The sequence below is a fragment of the Typopeltis vanoorti genome, chromosome 24, assembly GCF_054136105.1.
Source record: "Typopeltis vanoorti isolate ZY-2024b chromosome 24, IOZ_Tvanoo_1.0, whole genome shotgun sequence".
Taxonomy (NCBI): Eukaryota; Metazoa; Arthropoda; class Arachnida; order Uropygi; family Thelyphonidae; genus Typopeltis; species Typopeltis vanoorti.
In genome coordinates this window covers 32,437,145-32,443,144 of record NC_143572.1, presented here as the reverse complement: position 1 = coordinate 32,443,144, position 6,000 = coordinate 32,437,145, and positions in this window count along the sequence as shown.

Here is a 6,000-nt window from a genome sequence, read left to right as displayed (position 1 = left end):
AGGGTGGTTGAACCATGGAATGCATTGCCTGATGGAGTGGCAAGAGCCAGAACGGTCAATGAGTTTAAGGAGTAGTATGATAGACTCTGTGTTTCTCAGGGGGAACCGCCCCTCAATGAGTCTTGATAGACTTTGTGTTTCTTAGGAAGGACCTCCCACGATGAGTCTTATTATTAGTATATTAGTAATAATACCACCATGGAGGCCTGAATAATAATAATAATAAATAATACTCAACTTCTGGAACTTGAAAGTACTTTAAAAGACATTCTCAGTCAAGTACATTTTGAATTAATTTCTCATGTTTCACTATCCTTGGAAAAGATGAGCACATATCATCCATAAACATAGATTAATCCTTAAGTTAGAAATATTATAAGGAATAAACCACTGCTCTATTCAACCAATAACTGAACATCTGGGTTATGAATTTAACCAAAAGACCATTAGCAGTTGATGAACTAAATGTTTTGTCTGTCTCCTGATTTTGCCTTGTCTCCTCAACATATACCACACTTAGAAATTATAATAAATGTAGAAAAAAGTATCAGAGAATTATGCACAGATGAAGTGAATAAATTATGTTTTGATATTGTTCAAATTCTACATGAAACAAAACTGCCTCCTTTAAATATACCCTTGTCAGAATTACAAGTTCTTTGCTCCCTACATCGGAGCACTTGTATTGTCATGAAGGCCAACAAAGGTAATACCACTGTTGTTATGAATATCATTGAGTATAATCGCAAAGTTAATATCTTATTGAAAGATACATCAACATACAGTGTTATCAGCAGGGATCTCCAATAAAATACCAAATCAGCAAATTAAAAAAAATTATTAGAAAATGTACAATCTTGGGATGCCACTGCTGCTGAGAGGTTACAAATTCATCATGGTCATCCACCTCATCTCTATAGTCATCCTAAATTACATAAGAATGACATCACACTACCCCCAATAATGGACTGTATTGGCTTTCCCACTTACTACCTTGCAAAACATCTTCAGAATCTCACTTACCACTAACTCTTATATTAAAATCAGTCTTGATTTTAAAGAAAAAAATAAATAAAAGATCTATATCTGTCTAATAACGAGATTGTTTCATTTCATGTAGTCTCACTATTTACCAACATGCCACTATAACAGACTCTTCAATTTTTACAAACTGATTTTCCAGAAAACATTGTTAACCTATTTAAATTCATCATAAATGCAGGCTACTTTAAATACCATAAGTTATTTTGTTCAAGGAAATCAAAGAACAGTGATGGGCAGTCCTCTCTCTTTCTCAACAGCCTTAGCTGATTATTTTATGGAGCATCCAGAAAAACAACTCTTTGACACCATATTTCCTCAACCTCATATATAGTTAAGTTTTGTTGATAATATATGTGTAGTGTACTTCCGCTCTGAGTTAGAATTACTTCAGTTCTAGAGAAAATGAACTCCTATTCCCATGTCATGTTCACTGTTCAGCATGATTCCAATAAGCATCTATCCTTTTTGGATACCTTAATAATTTGAAATCTCACAGATCACGTTGAATTTTCATTTTGCCAGAAGCCAACCTTTATTGGCAGATACATTTCTCATCCAGAAGATGGGCATAATCAAGAGGCTTGTACATTAATCTGCTCTTCTGATTCCCTTTTGTTAGATGAACTGAATAAAATTAAAAGCAATCTGATGAGTGATGGATATAACAAATTTACCATTCAAAAAATTATTGATAATTATTTTCCTTCTGCAAGATTATAATCTGATGTTAAAAGTATTTAAACACCCCTTTAAAATTCCAATTAAGACAGAATAGAATGGACAGACTGGCCATTCTATTCTGTCTTAATTGGAATCGAAGAATATCAAGACTGGATTACATTTTTGAAATCTGACAAGTCTATCCTTGCTTCTCATGCTATTCACACTAGACACAGAGTTCATTGGAACCAGACAAAACTTCTTCATTCTAGCAAGATCAAACTTGGTCATCTCTTCCTTGAAACATGTGAAATGCAATTAATTGTCTGAACCTCATCTGCTCAGACTGCATGCCAAACTTGGGACATGATCACTATTGTTTATCAGTTATTTTATTTATATTTGTTTTTTTTTAATTAATAATTGTTTTAAATTATTTTTATCTATGCAACTTTTGAAATTGTTACTTTGAACTCTAATAGTTCTCCGAGATTGTAATGTCTCTCTTGCCATTAAAAGGAATCCCATCAGCAGTCAACTTAAGCTAAATAATCTACTAGGTAATATCTTCTCTCTCTTGATTTAGATATCCAAAAAACAAACTTACCATGATAGATCATCCAGAATTTATGATCTGCCACACTACATGAATCTGAATATATTCTTAGACTAGTTGTTGACACAGTAGGATGTCATACATTCAAAATTTTAAAATTACTTTCTAATCTCCTAACTCCTCTTACCTACCATTTCTGTTATTACGTGAAAAGTACTGCTGACTCAAAAATTAAATTAAAACTTGATTCTGAGAATCTCATAGTTTTTGAACCAGTTTTTGTTTCTCTTAATGCCATCACCTTGAATGTCTTCAAATTATAGAAAGGTTTTTAACTTTTCAAAAAAAAAAAAAAAAAATCAGCTAATGCCTATATTTTATTCCTGTATAGGGAGAGTAGGTGAGACCGTTTTGTCCTAACTTTTGGAGACAGTTGGCAGCTCAATCTCTAATGGTAGCCAATCAGAGATAGTTAGCCCAAGGCTATCACTAATTTAAGCAGCCTACAATGAAGAGATGGTGGCTCGACAAGTGCTTCATTCTTGTGGTCCCTAAGACAATATTTTTAATGTCTGAAATAGTGTGGATTCTACTTTGATTTTCTTGAGTTTACAGGATGAAAAATCTGAGTTTCTAGGAGAAAAAACCCGCTTGCCCGTGCCAGAGATTCACTAACTCGGGAACCAGTCGAAAAAAGGCAAGAAAATGTTCCTCTGGTTGGCGACTAGACCTGAACTTGAGTCTATCTTCAGGTGGTTTAGTACTGAGAAGCAGCAGCATAGCTAGGGAGGGACGGTCTGCCCTGGGCGGCACTTTGGACGTTTTTGAACTTCTGCAGTTAATTCTAAAATACAGTCTCGAGAATTCATTTCCAAATATTGTAATACTACTGCGAATTTTCCTCACAATTGCTGTGAGTGTTGCTAGTTGTGAGAGGTGTTTTTCTAAATAAAATTGATTAAGAATTACCTACATTACTATGAAATAGACTTCGAAAATGTCATCGAGGATTTTGCTAACAAAAGCAAGAAAAATAACATTTTACATTGTTGAAATGAAGGTTTTACTTCAAAAATAAACATAGTGTTTTAATTTATTTCCCTCTGCTTGGTTTGATTTTTTGTAGTATTTTTGGCATGTATTGAGAGGGGCAGCAAACTCAGGGACTTCCCTGGGCAGCAAAAGCTCTAGCTACACCACTGCTGAGGAGTGCAAACACCACTTCCACTGAGCTACACAGGCACTATTTTTTTGTTTTTTCATGAAATAAATTTAAAATGCTAAGAACTAGCTCTAATCCAGAGATAGCTGCCCCAAGACTATCACTAATTATAAGGATGTGAGATTGAGAGATGACTGGCATGTGTCTCCATCTCGTGGTCCCTAACCTGTTAGTATATTATTGTCTGAAATACCAAGTACCTACAGTTGAAAAGTTACTGAAAATAAAAATGCAAATTAATTATTAGTTAAGATTCAGTTGACATTTGGAACACAATATGCCAGATATGACTATTATCAAACAGCATGTATGGCAAATAATACTAAACCTGCACCACTACATCAGTAGATGCGATAATACCAGAAGACAGTAGAGTAGAGTAGAAGAAAAATACATGAAAAATTGACCAGGTATAGAAACCTGGAGGCTTAAATTCAACAATTTTGGAACAAAAGAGCAGTAGTAGTTCCAATTGTCACAGGGACACTAGTAGCAATACCAAGAAAATTTATGAAAAGCTGAGCCTCCAAAATATAACAGTATCTCAACTCCAGAAAACTGCCATTAGGGGAATCTCTCATTTTCTCTGATTTTGGATAGTTTCATTTGGGAGACAACTACCAATCAAAGATGACAGTTTTTTTACACGTTTTTTTCCCCTCCCTCTTTGACTATGACTGCTAATTGAATATAGTCATAGTCAGTGGCGGTTCGTGGCTTGAAATCGTGGGAGTGTATAAGTGTTTGGATAAAATATCAAAATTACGGTAAAAAATATTTTAAAAAATTAAACATGAAAAAAATATTGTTTAATATCGATGTAATTATACAGTTTGGTATAATTCAAAATTACTTAAAATATATTCTTGTTTTGTTTCATGAAAAAATATTGTTTATTATCGATAAAATTATACAGTTTGGTATAATTCAAAATTAGTTAAAAATAAAATATATTCTTGTTTTGTTTCATAAAAAAATATTGTTTATTTTCGATAAAATTATAGTTTGGTATAATTCAAAATTACTTAAAAATAAAATATATTGTTTATTATCAATAAAATTATACAATTCAGTATAATTCAAAATTACTTAAAAATTCTAAGGTCATAATTGTCAATAACCCCAATAATGTTCTAAAATAAAAACTATAAAAAATGTTATCTCTTTAATTGTAATGTCCAAATATGTAAAGAGATGAGTAAAGCGATAAGCACTACAGCACTCTACTACTGGCGCAAACTGCATATAAACAACAGTGGAACTGTCCGACGGACAGTGCCGCATTACGCTAATAGCTCGCATCTCACTATGATGTGCATATGCTTGTGGCGTAGCAATATGACACTGTGGTAAACACAGTGCTGCTAGCGTCCTTTGCCCTCCTAAGTGCTACAAGAACGATTTTTATTATTTTTTATACAAAATAAGAGAATTACAGTAAAACCCCGTTTTTATGTTCCCGCAATTTACGTTTTCCTGCCATTTACGTCATTTTCCGTTGGTCCCGTCTTACGGCCTATTCTTACGATATATTGTTTTCCCGTCATTAACAAATTGATGTGGACGTTATTTCCCTTCATTTGCGTTTTTTTCTCGGCTGACAATACAGATTTTCGAATCGATTTCTTCGGAAATCTGCGTATTTCTGTTCCCAGATGGCGATGCTTTCGGCTGTAGTTTCGTTTCCGCCATCACGGTGACCTGCACACTTGCAGCAGTAATGCAGTGATGAACAATACCGTGATTTTTCAATCACAGTACGAATTGATATTGCAGAATTTCTGCTACGTAATTTAGCGTGTGAAAGTTGCTTTCAAGTTGCAGTGGTGGATTATCCATGTTAGTAACATGGAGAAAAAAGACAGAAAATGTATTTCGGTAGAAGAAAAGATGGCAATTCTGCGACATGTAGATTGGCATGCTGGAACACGTGTGCATTTAGCAAAAGATCTTGGACTCTCCGTGTCCACTTTGAACACGATAGTAAAAAACAGGTGAAGCATTGAACTCAGTGCAAAGCAATCTGGCGCTATGTCAAAAAAAAAATTAAAAATTAAACATTTTTTAAATAGATAAATGTAAGTAATTGTGAATTCATTTATTTTCTGTTATTAAATTTTGTAGTCTCAGTATGTAGACTCACATACTAGCAGTAAGTCATCTTTTAGCCTTTTTTAAATGTTTTTTTTTTACATTTCCTGCTATTTACATGTTTTTCCATCAGTCCCCTAAAAAGTGTAAAAAAGAGATTTTATTGTATATAGGATTGTTGATGATAAAATTAAATATTACAAACAAATATAAATAAATTAATAAATATAATTATATAGCAAGAAAAATTGGGAGTGCTGCCCTTCCGCCGTGCCTAAGCAATTGCTGCTCCTGGTCATAATAATAATAATTCTGTCTTTTGTGGAAATTCTAGAAGAAAAGGATCTTCATCCATCCTTATATCATTTTGAAACTCGCCTTACTAGCTATTACTGCTCGTTATTTATCCCTTCTGTTTATGTCCTGT